The sequence below is a fragment of the Glycine soja genome, chromosome 12, assembly GCF_004193775.1.
Source record: "Glycine soja cultivar W05 chromosome 12, ASM419377v2, whole genome shotgun sequence".
Lineage (NCBI taxonomy): Eukaryota > Viridiplantae > Streptophyta > Magnoliopsida > Fabales > Fabaceae > Glycine > Glycine soja.
In genome coordinates, this window is record NC_041013.1 from 15,429,983 (window position 1) to 15,442,112 (window position 12,130).

At 38.7% G+C, this 12,130-nt stretch overlaps 1 non-coding gene across 1 annotated transcript; it reads left to right on the forward strand.

Annotated features, from left to right (window-relative positions):
- Positions 1-2,225: 2,225 nt before the first annotated feature.
- On the forward strand, positions 2,226-2,339 carry LOC114380590. Its single transcript, XR_003659767.1, has one exon. It is a non-coding gene; the product is annotated as a U5 spliceosomal RNA (small nuclear RNA).
- Positions 2,340-12,130: the final 9,791 nt, after the last annotated feature.

Consider the following 12,130-nt stretch of genomic DNA (forward strand, 5'->3'; position numbering starts at 1 on the left):
GTCAAGACAGAATTAATCAGAGTAACCTTCCCAGCCATAGATAAAATTTTCTGATTCCATTTGGATAGCTTAGCTTCATATTTGCTGATCAGAGGTTCCCACACCAAGCTGCTGGTAGACTTTGCCCCAATGGGAATGCCCAGATAATGGAAAGGAGTCTCCATATGTCTGCAGTTCAGAAATTGTGTTGCTTCATGAATCCAATTAGCCCCAGCTCCAAAAATCCCAAATTGGCTTTTTGCAATATTAATCTTCAATCCAGATGCCAATTTAAAACCCCTCAGCATAGGCTTCAAAACAATGACATTGTCCCATGAAGCATGCCCCACAAATATTATATCATCTGCATATTGCAGAATATTTACAGGCTCACTTTGCTTCCCTACCATGAAAATTTTGTACAGGTTCTTGGCTGTTGCTACCCGCATCATTCCTATCAAACCTTCAGGCACTATATTAAAAAGCAAGGGGGCTAAAGGATCCCCTTGTCTCAAACCTCTAGTGGGAACAAATTCCTTTGTAGGGCTGCCCTTTACTAGGATTGATATTGTGGTAGATTGCAAACAAGCCTTAATCCATTTTCTCCATGTAAGGTTGAAGCCCATCCTATCCAGCATGTAATCCAGGAAAGACCATGAAACAAAATCATACGCCTTCTCGAAGTCCACCTTGAATACCAAAGCTGGCTTCTTACACCTTTTAGCTTCCTCAACAACCTCATTGAGAATCAAAGTTCCATGAAGGATATGTCTATCCTTTATGAAAGCTGATTTTCTTTCATCAATAAGGCCAGGCACCACTATCCTCAGTCTATCCTGTAGTCATTGAATGACTGAGGGTGATTTGATTTAGGAATTAGGGCCAGAAAAGATGCATTGCTGCCTTTAGGAAAGCTACCATGCACATGGAATTCATCCACAAATCTCCTAAATTATGGTTTTAACACCCCCCAAAATTCCTTGATAAAGTTAAAATTAAATCCATCGGGCCCAGGGGATTTGTCTCCTCCACAGCTCCACACAACTTCTTTAAGTTCTTGGTCAGAAAAAGGGGCAGTCATCTCCTTCCTTTTCCTGTGAGTAATCATATTGAAGTGAACCCCATCCAAAGTAGGTCTGGAGAAGTTTTCCTCAGTAAATCTTCTGACAAAAAATTTAACAGCTTCATCCTTGACCATATTAGGTTGCTGGACCCATATCCCTTCAATGAAGATTCCATGGATGGTGTTATGATGTCTTATGAAATTAATGGTTTTGTGGAAGTAAGTTGTGTTACTGTCACCTTCCTTGAACCACTTAGCCCTAGATTTCTGTCTCAATAGGGATTCATAAGCATTTGAAGCCATCCACAGATCATGTTGTATGGACTTCTTGGACATAAGCTCAACCTCAGTCAAAATTCTATCACAGGCAATAGTGTCAATGTCATTTAGCTACTGTCTCAAATGCTGAATTTTCTTCATTTTGACATCCCTAAACTCTCTACTCCACTATTTTAAGCTGGATTTTAAATTCCTCAGCTTATTTTTAAGCACAATTCCCCACTAACCAACCTGCTGATCTCTGTTCCATGTTTCCTTCACCATTCTTTGATAATCTTTGTGTTTGAGCCACCAATCCAGCACCCTAAAGGGCTTAGGGCCCTAGTCCACCATATCTGTTTTCAAGATAATTGGGCAGTGGTCTGAAAAGTCCCATTGGATTACATGTTTTGAGGAATCAGGCCAATGAGATAGCCACTATTCAGAGACCAGACACCTGTCTAGTCTGCTCTTCACAGATCCATTGGGTCTAAACCAAGTAAATCTGCTACCAAAAGATTTGATCTCCTGCAGTTCCATGTCAGAAATCCAATTGTTGAAGTCAGAGATGTCCGAGGTGCCTGCCAATTACATCCATTGCATTTTTATTTTTGGAGGGGGTGTGGCCCAAGTAGCTTGGAGGTTCATTAAGTAATAATACTGATGGCTGGCCCAATTTAGGCCCATATTGTAAAGCCATATTCTGATGTTCAAAGCTTTTTAACATCTTATGAATTGAAAAAATAGAAAACAAAATGGGAAAAGAAAACCAGGCATTCAAATGGATATTCTATTACACAATCAAATAGAAATGCCTTAAGTTGGTTTCTCACTTTAGATTCCTCACATCCCACAAAGACATTACAATCTGTCCACATATTCTCTTGCCATGGTTTTCAATTCATCAAACAGAAAGCAAGAAATGAGAAGTTGTGATGAGTACATAGCGAACTATAAGTTCAGCTTTTACTAAAGAATATCGTGTACTTGTCACTTAAAGCCGCATAGGTTAATTTTTTTTACTGGGGTCTTCTTATGGGAACCCTGCAAAGTATTTCAAATTTTGGAAACTACTCTGTTGCCCAACCTATTCCTCCTATAGACCATATTTGTTGTAAGCCACTATCATACTCCCATAGAGATTTCCAATCCCTCTGCAAATACTAGGGAATAGGAATGCAAGGTTGGAATCTCAGGTAACTCTATAACATATCACATTCATATGCACCAGTCCAGAAATAACAGCATGTTTTTGTAAGGCCTCAGTTTACTAAGGCAAAACTCACTCACTGCCCGAAAAAACTAACAAACAGACTATGCCACAACTGCCACACAAACAAATTCAACCACAATTGAGTTTCAGTTCTCGACACTTATTCCAACTAAAAGGAATGATTCTTGTCATTTTTTACCTATGCTCCACCTGATGAGTGGAATTAAAAAGGGAACAATAGTGAAATACAACAATCCAATCAATAGAATTAAAATACATAACTAGCTAAGCAGGCTAAAATTCAATTTAGTGAAATATTCTCTGAAAAAATGTATAGGCAATTTCAACATTCTTATTAATAAATCTACTCACAATTTCTTCATATTCGGTTTGTTCGATCTTCATATTATAACTTTCTAGAAATTTAGAAAACCCTAGATCCTGGAGATTTCAAAAAGAAAGCTTAAGTTAGATATGTGTACAAGAAACATTGAATGGAAAAAAAACTAGAAGCAAATACTTCGTTTGTTATAAGCAAAGAAGATGAAAAATGAAAAACAACATAATGCACCACTGCATAAAATTCAGCACCTAAACATACAAGTCCAAATTCATTGAAAATAGTAACAACTAAAGCTTCTCTTTCCTTTGACTATCGTATATGCTTAGTTCTTGCAGAACTAAGTATTAACAAGTCCACAATTTAATATAAGAAATATTTTGAGGCATGTATCAACTAGCTTATTAAACTTGATAAGTAGGATAGAACAACAAAAGTTTCAGCATTCAACATTGAACAATAGATGCTTCATGTTACTGTAATCTTGACAACACCTTGTAATACTGTTAGGCTTGTTCACTGCTGTTTATCCTTTTTTTGAGTTGGATTAATATCATTCCTTTCTGTACTCTCCTTTCTTTCCAATTAAAATTTTGATTATAAAAAGGAAAAAAAGGACACTAGCATGGCATAATTGTTCAAAAGAAGTATTAATCTAATAAATGGGTATCCATCCATATGAATTTGTGGAACAATAAACCTCTCCATCTAACAGAATAAAATTTAAATAGAGAAAACCACCATTAAACCATAAGACACAAGAAAACCACCTTTTCTTTCAGTTTGTTCAACTTTTTTGCTTTCTTCAAAAGTTCTGCATAAATATCTTTGTTTTGCACTGATAAGGAACTAGCACCGTTGCTGTCTGAAAGAAAATCTAGCATCACAGTCTATTGAAACACAAGCAAAGAGAGAATTATTTTTATCAGTAGCAAAGACAGAAATTACAAATGGTTTAAACTGAAAACCTAGAAATGTCCTTACTCCCAATATAATTTTCGTTTTCATCGTCACTTCCAATAACATGTGAAAAGCTTGAGTCTTGGTCACAAACTCCAGAAATCAATACACCAAGTATACAATAGGTAGAGCAAATGAAAAATTTAAAAACGATGCTTTGGTGGGCAACACCCACAAATTTCAAAATTTACCAAATAAAAGAAAAATATTGTTTAAAAACAATGACATCAGAATCAGTACAGTAGTAATAGAAACAAGGATATATGATGAGAATCATCAGACTGTATTTAAGTTACCATTTTACCTTTCATTTGATGAATTTGTTACATCATTCTTTAGGTTTTCTTCAATATCCTGATTATCTCCTGTTGCAGTCAAATTTTCAGAAAATAACAAAATTCAAATTGATCAGAAGCCATAAATAATTAATACATTAATTCAAATTAAATACGAATGCCACAAAGAAACAAGTTTCAGGGCACATTCAAAAGGGTCCTTTCATGCTGAATCTACTACATTTCTCTCCTGCATTTAGGAAAGAGAACAGGGGAAAGGAATGATGTCAAGGAAGAGCTATGCTTGCATTTTCTTTGTTGCATTTCTCTTCTGCATTTTCTTTCACCTTAAACGATCATACTCCCAAACAGGGGTAGTTGAAAATTAAATGATCATACTCCCAATTAATCTTCGATTAAAAATTATTACAGTAAAGACAGAGAGACATAAAGATTCAAAAGTACTTAATAATGTATGCACAAAAATGTTGATACATAAGAAAACATAAGATAGCATTCGTACCTCTAGTACATCACCCACGTTCATTTGGAGGGAAATTTGGAGGCCACCCACTTCGTTGGATCTGAGAATGGTTATGATCTGAGGGTCAGAATGCTCTCCAAATCCAACCTTGGTAAATTGTTGTGACGTGTCTTTGTTGTTGTCCTTGTTAATTATAGGTGGGTAGTGATTGAGCCTGAGAACTGAGTCACTATCAACATCCCTTATGAACCTGCTAAATATCCAAGTGTCCGGGACCCCCAACCCCTCTGCTATTAGCTCCAATATCTCACATGCCAGCTCCCTCACTGCTTCTATGTATGCACTCAATGTAGAGCTACCATGTGCAACAAGAGCAATCACACACTAGTTAGTACTTAGTTTTTACATTACACTACTTTTTATTTTCAAACCAAAACCATTGCTCAGACAAGTGGCTGGCATGGCAATTATGACACACTTTACTGCTCCTACCATAGCTATAAAGCTAGCTAACTAGCTGTGAAAGTGAAGTGCTGCAGCAGAATGGCTTTAATTTGACCTCAATCTGAATCTGATTCACTCACTGACTACTACTCTCTGCATATGTTCTTTTACTGCTTTCATCTCCATTTATAACATCTTTTTCAAAAATACAAATGGCTTTTTTTATTTAATTTGCTAAACACTAAATTATTCTGCCATAGTATTTTCAGATTCCATTGGGAGCGATTTTAGCCATTGTTGATCCTGTGGTCATTGCTGTTTTGAAATTCAATCTGGTCCTGCGGTCATTGCTAGAAAGTCAATTGTGCTGAAGCCTCGAACTCAGGTATTTATATCTTTGATTCAAAATATAATTTGAAATTGTTGTTGTATGCATTACTGGTATATTTGTAACTTATGCTATGCCTCTCTACATGACCTTTCTTTCATTGGACTGATATCTTCATGCCTCTCTACATGATTTTTCTTTCATTGGACTGATATCTTTTAAGTATTTACTGTGATTTTAACTCTCAGAACTTGTTAATTGTTAGTGTTGAATGTTTTTGTATTTTTATCTACTGCCCTTCTGTATATATATGTTGTGACTGCCACTGCCCAACCCTCTAATGTTGTAGGAAAGAATATTCATATGAGTTTTCCTCTCTCCCAACTCCATAGCTTCTTTTCTGTCTCTGGACTCCATTTCTGCAAAGCTTTGAATAAAATCAGAGTGACATGTGTCTGCTTCCAAGCCTATGCTTGTCCCCAAGTCCCATAATTGTTTGGCCTCTTCCAACACCTGATTGTTACAAACAATTTTGCTTTTTAATCTCCCTTCTTCTTCCAATTGCTTGTGACTTTGACTTTGGTTCTGGATATCAGTTGTGGTAACCATGTCTTTGTCTCCTTCTAACCCGTGAGGTTCTTCTACCATAGGTTCAAGCTGGGGGGCTTTAGAGTGAGAAAATCTATGTCTTTACCAGGACTAGTAATAATAGGTTGGGGTGAATCCACTTGACAAGCACTGCTATTGATTTCTGATGAAAGTGAACCACTTTCAATGTGTTGATCTAAGGTTTGCTTGATTTTTGATTTGTAGTAGAGGTTAGAGCTTTCAACTCATAACAGAGTGGGAAACAATGATGCAGCAATGTAGATGTAGATGTAGGGCATCCATCTAACACAAACCCAATAGCTTTCTCAAAGCCTGATTCCACTAAAATTTTACCAAAATCATGCTGCCTTGCAATCTTAGGACTTATTGGAATGTTGTGCTGCCTTAGAATATGACGATTTAAAATACCCCCTACCCCAACTGCAATATAATAAAATTAGAAATAAACTAATACAAGCATATGACTTATTAATAAGAAAAGCAGAAGAGTGAACCACTTTTGTGCAGTCAGTACCAGTGGTACTAAAATTACAGTATTTTTGGGGCCAGCTGGTTCCTATGTTTACTGATAGGACCCAAGCCAGCACCACAACACCCAACTATGTAACACCCTACTACAACAATCCATCCCCCTTACTCCTAGGCTAGGTACAAAAACCTAATGTTAGATTAGTAGCCCATTGGTTAAAATGTACTGTACAGTCTTTGTCATTGGACTTGAGCCATGACCAAAGTAGTAGTAGGGCATCATCCATGACTTTGCTACTGTTGAAACATTGGTTTTGAAAGACTGTTTTATTCCTTTGTTGCCAAATTGTCCACATTACTACAAGCCACCAGCACTTCCACCTTGTAGACTTTGTGTTACAAAAAGCTGATGCCCATGTTGCAAAAAGTGATCCCTTGGATTTTGTGGAAGTGCAGTCACTACTCCGATCTAAGATAATGACTCCCACCATAGAGGTAGGGTCTTATTGCAGTTAAAGAACAAGTGGGCAGCGTCCTCCTCATGATTGCAGCAGAATGGGCACATTGTGTCGCTTAGCACTACTTGTCTCCTGCCTCTAAAGCTAACTTTGAAATCCAGCTTGTGCTGTTGACACACACACACACACAGCCGCACACACACACACACACACACACACACACACACACCCACAGACCCACACACACACACACACACACACACACACATACCCACACACACAACCACATTCACACAGCCACAGACACACAAACAAACACACACGCACACACATAGACAGCCACACTCCCATGCACACACAGCCACACACACACACCCACATACACACACACAACCACACACACACACACAACCACACACCCACACACACACACACATACACACCCACACCCACATACACACACATACACCCACACCCACATACACACACACACACACACACACACACCCACACAGCCACACACACACAAACACAAAGCACAACCACACACAGAAAATACTAACAGAACGAAAATACTACTAATCCTACAAAGGAACACCCCCCAAAACCTACCAGAGTTAGGCTACTGCATAATTAAGGCATCAACCGCTTCGAACTTATTCAAGTTATTGACTAAAATTTTCACCATCAGCATTCCCACTGCCACTTTGTTGCCTTTTGAACTGATCAAATTTCACATGCCCAAGGCTGAGCTCCTTGTTAATATCAACACTTTGAACAGAATTTCCCACTACCTTCCCACTATCATTACCATTCTCTGTTGTGTTCCTTTTGTGCTTCTTATGAGAGTGAGATGATCCAAGCTCCTTGTGGAGCTGCTTCAGCTCGTTGAAAGATGTAGAAGCTCGGTGGAGATATGCATTGATGACATGAGAAGTACCATTGTCAGCAGAGACAAACATTGTGAGAATTTTAGCTGCTTTCGAAACTGATATGTCTTTACCAAAACACAATGTCCAGAGATTGTCTTCATCTTCCTGCCCTTTGGCTCTCGCACATATATTATCTATTTTCGCTGAGCAAAACAAAAAAAAAAGTCTAAATTATGCAGTGCACACTTAAGAGGAATGTTTCGCTAGTTCAGACGTGAAAGCTCAGAGCTAAATGCATTGCAAATGTCTAGCAACTTTGAACTTATGTCGAAGTACACATCAATCCATTTGTCCTCCCAATCACTCACATGAAGCTCAAGGGCAGTCACAAGGTGAGGATTTTATCCTTGCTTTTAGGCACAAGATAGTTGGTTTGTAGAATCAGCTAAGCCCAAACCCTGCAGAAAACGTTCCCTCCTCTCCTTCATACTAACAGGGTCCTTCAGACTTAAAGCAATAGTGGATAGATTTCCATAATCTGTAATCACACAAAACAACATTGATCACTAGTTTGCCCTCAAATTTTACTAGCATGACAACTACACACATCCTCATGATACACACAGACCCTCATGATACACACGCACACACATATACCCAACTACAATAATAAAGCATAAGTACCCTTGAAACCCAGCATTTGAAATTAGTTACATAAACAACTGTTGATGTGTATATTTGTCTGTAATTGAATTTTAGATTTTCTATGTTCTTGTATGTGATCAGTGTAATTTGCTATATAAAAAACTATTGTTCATGCTGAGTGAACCTTAGATTCCCGTTTGAGACTGAATGCAATGACTCTTGCGGACAATTTGCATTAGTCATTGTATTTAGTCTTGAATTGTCCATTTGGACAGTTTGGGGAGACTAGTATTTTAATGTTAGATTCATTCGTGAAGGTTATTATTATTTTCATTAATTTGATTAAATTTCGGTTCAATGCATTTCAAGTTGTTCTCTGAGTGCATACTTGATTATCGGGAAATTCATTTCACCGATGTCATGTCGTGTACTTGGAGATCAATACGAAATGCTGCCGAAATTTAGTCAAATTTTTGTAAATAATGCTAACCTTGACGTTTGAAGCTAACATAAAAGACAGTTTTCCTAAATGGGATAGGGCCACACCTATAAATAAAAAAAATGAGATTTTCATGCATGGAATTGCTTAGATGGATCAAAGTTGGATGAATGAAAGTCGCATGAGCCCAGAATATGAGGATGGCGTCGAACAGTTCTTGCAATTTGCTTCAGAAAGAGGTCGACCGAATGAAGAAGGAAAATATTATTGTCCTTGCATCAACTGTTTGAATGGAAGATGACAACTACTCGATGACATACGGGACCATCTATTGTGTGATGGGGTTAAGAAGAATTACACGACGTGGATATGGCATGGTGAAGTCACAGACATGCAGAGTGGGTCCCAATCTGAACCGTTTGATGTAGAAATGGGAGATCGGTTGGAGGACATGATTCGTGACCTTGGACAAGAGTCTTTCCAGCAAGCACACGCCCCTGTGTATGAAGGATTGCAGAGTGATTCAAAGAAGCCTTTGTATGCAGGGTGCAATAATTCCTTAACCCTATTGTTTGTTGTGTTAAGTCTGGTTAATGTGAAGGCCAGGTATGGGTGGAGTGACAAAAGTTTCACCTCACTGCTTGAGGTAGTGCACAATCTGCTTCCAGAGGACAACACGTTGCCTAAAAGTTACTATAAGGAGAAAAAGATATTATGTCCGATGGGTATGGAGTATCAGAAGATTCATGCTTGCCCCAATGATTGCATACTGTACAGGCATGAATTCCAAGAAATGTCGAAATGCCCTATCTGTTGGACTTTACGGTACAAAGTGAAGGATGAAGAGGAAAGGAGTTCTGATGAAAACTCCAACAAGGGCCCCCCAGCGAAGGTTTTGTGGTATCTTCCAATCATTCCAAGGTTTAAGCGTCTTTTTTCTAATGAGGATGACGCAAAAGACCTTACATGGCATGCAAATGGAAGGATTTCTGATGGAATGGTCCGTCATCCGGCTGATTGCTCGCAGTGGAAGAAGATTGATGGTTTGTATCCGGATTTCGGGAAAGAGCCAAGAAATCTTCGACTTGGACTAGCCAGTGATGGAATGAATCCATATGGAACCTAAAGCACTCAACACAGTTCATGGCCAGTTCTGCTAGTAATTTACAATTTGCCTCCTTGGTTGTGCATGAAGCGAAAATACATGATGTTGTCTATGATGATATCGGGCCCAAGACAGCCAGGAAATGACATTGATGTTTACCTAAGTCCGTTGGTTGAAGATCTGAGAAAGTTGTGGGACGAGGGGGTTGTAGTGTTTGATGCGTTTCGCAAGGAGACGTTCGAAATGCGTGCAATGCTTTTTTGTACCATTAATGACTTTCCAGCATATGGGAATCTCAGCGGTTATAGCGTTAAGGGTCATCATGCATGCCTCATTTGTGAAGAAAACACAAGTTACATACAACTTAAACATGGGAGAAAAATAGTCTACAGTAGGCATCGCCGCTATCTAACACCCAATCATCCTTACAGACGACTGAAAATAGCTTTTAATGGAAGTCAAGAGCATGATATTGCGCCGATACCGTTGCCTGGTGAGCAGGTATATCAGCGGGTTCAACACCTGAATACTATATTTGGGAAGACCCAAAAGAAGGATAAAAGTCAGAGTTGCATATGGAAGAAGAGGTCCATTTTCTTTGATCTTCCGTACTGGTGTGATCTTGACGTTAGACATTGTATTGATGTTATGCATGTGGAGAAAAATGTTTGTGGCAGTGTGATTGGGACGCTCCTTAACATTCAAGGCAAGACGAATGATGGCTTGAATACCCGTCAAGATCTAGTTGATATGGGTATACGATCACAGTTGCATCCAAGGTCTGATGGGAAGAAAATTTACTTGCCCCCAGCCTGCCATACTTTGTCCAAGAAGGAGAAAATAAGTTTTTGTCAGTGTCTTCGTCGGGTGAAGGTTCCACAAGGATACTCTTCAAATATTAAGAGCCTTGTGCAGTTGAAGGAGCTTAAGCTTGTAGGGTTAAAGTCTCACGATTGTCACGTGCTCATGCAACAATTGTTAGTCGTGGCTATACGAGACATCTTGCCAAACAAAGTCAGGTTAGCGATAACTCGCCTGTGCTTTTTCTTCCATGCTATATGTAGCAAAGTCATTGATCTAGTCAAGTTTAATGTGTTGGAAAATGAGGCCGCAATTATACTGTGCCAGTTGGAGATGTATTTTCCCCCCGCTTTCTTTGACATCATGATTCACTTGATTGTGCATCTGGTTAGAGAAATCAAATGTTGTGGTCCTGTTTATCTACGGTGGATGTACCCGGTTGAGCGATACATGAAGATCTTAAAAGGGTATACAAAGAATCTATATAGTCCAAAAGCATCTATTGTTGAAAGGTACATTGCAGAATAAGCCATTGAATTTTGTTCAGAATACTTAGAGAAGGCTAAACCTGTTGGGCTTCCTGAGTGTCGGCATGATGACAGAGTGGGTGGTAAAGGTTCAAGAGGACTGCATGTGATCACTCCAAGTGTAGAAGATCTGTTACAAGCTCACTTGTATGTCTTGAACAACAGTAATGAAGTTTTGCCATACATAGTTAAGCATGAAGCTTTAGTCAAACAGAATAATCCGAAAATGTCAAAGAATTGGGTGTTGAAAAAGCACAACAAGACTTTCTGTGATTGGTTTAAAGATACAATCTTTGCAGATGAGAATGCTTCATAAACATTAAGAAAGCTAGCAGATGGGCCTAAAAGAAATATTATAACCTGGCAAGGATACGACATAAACAGGTATTCATTTTACACAAAAGCACAAGATGACAAAAGTACAATGCAGAACAGCGAGGTCACCCTAAGGGCTGAATCTCAACACTTTGCAAGTGTCAATGACGCCAATCCCTATGTAGCTTCCATCCCTTACTTTGGGTTCATTGATGAAATTTGGGAGCTTAACTATGTGAAATTTACGATATGTGTTTTCAAATGTAAATGGGTTGACAGCAACACCGGTGTGCGCATCGATGATGTAGGATTTACGTTGGTAGACCTAAAGAAACTTGGTTACCATAATGACCCTTTCATCATGGAAGAACAAGCTAGACAAGTATTTTACGTGTAAGACCCTTGTGATGAAAGGTGGTGCGTGGTTCTGCAGGGCAAAACAATTGGTGTTAATGTAGAAGATGATGATTCATACATGGACACCTATGTTAGTCCTTTGAACGCTCAAATCACTCCTAACGTTGTCGGAGAAGAAGCTGACGACGTT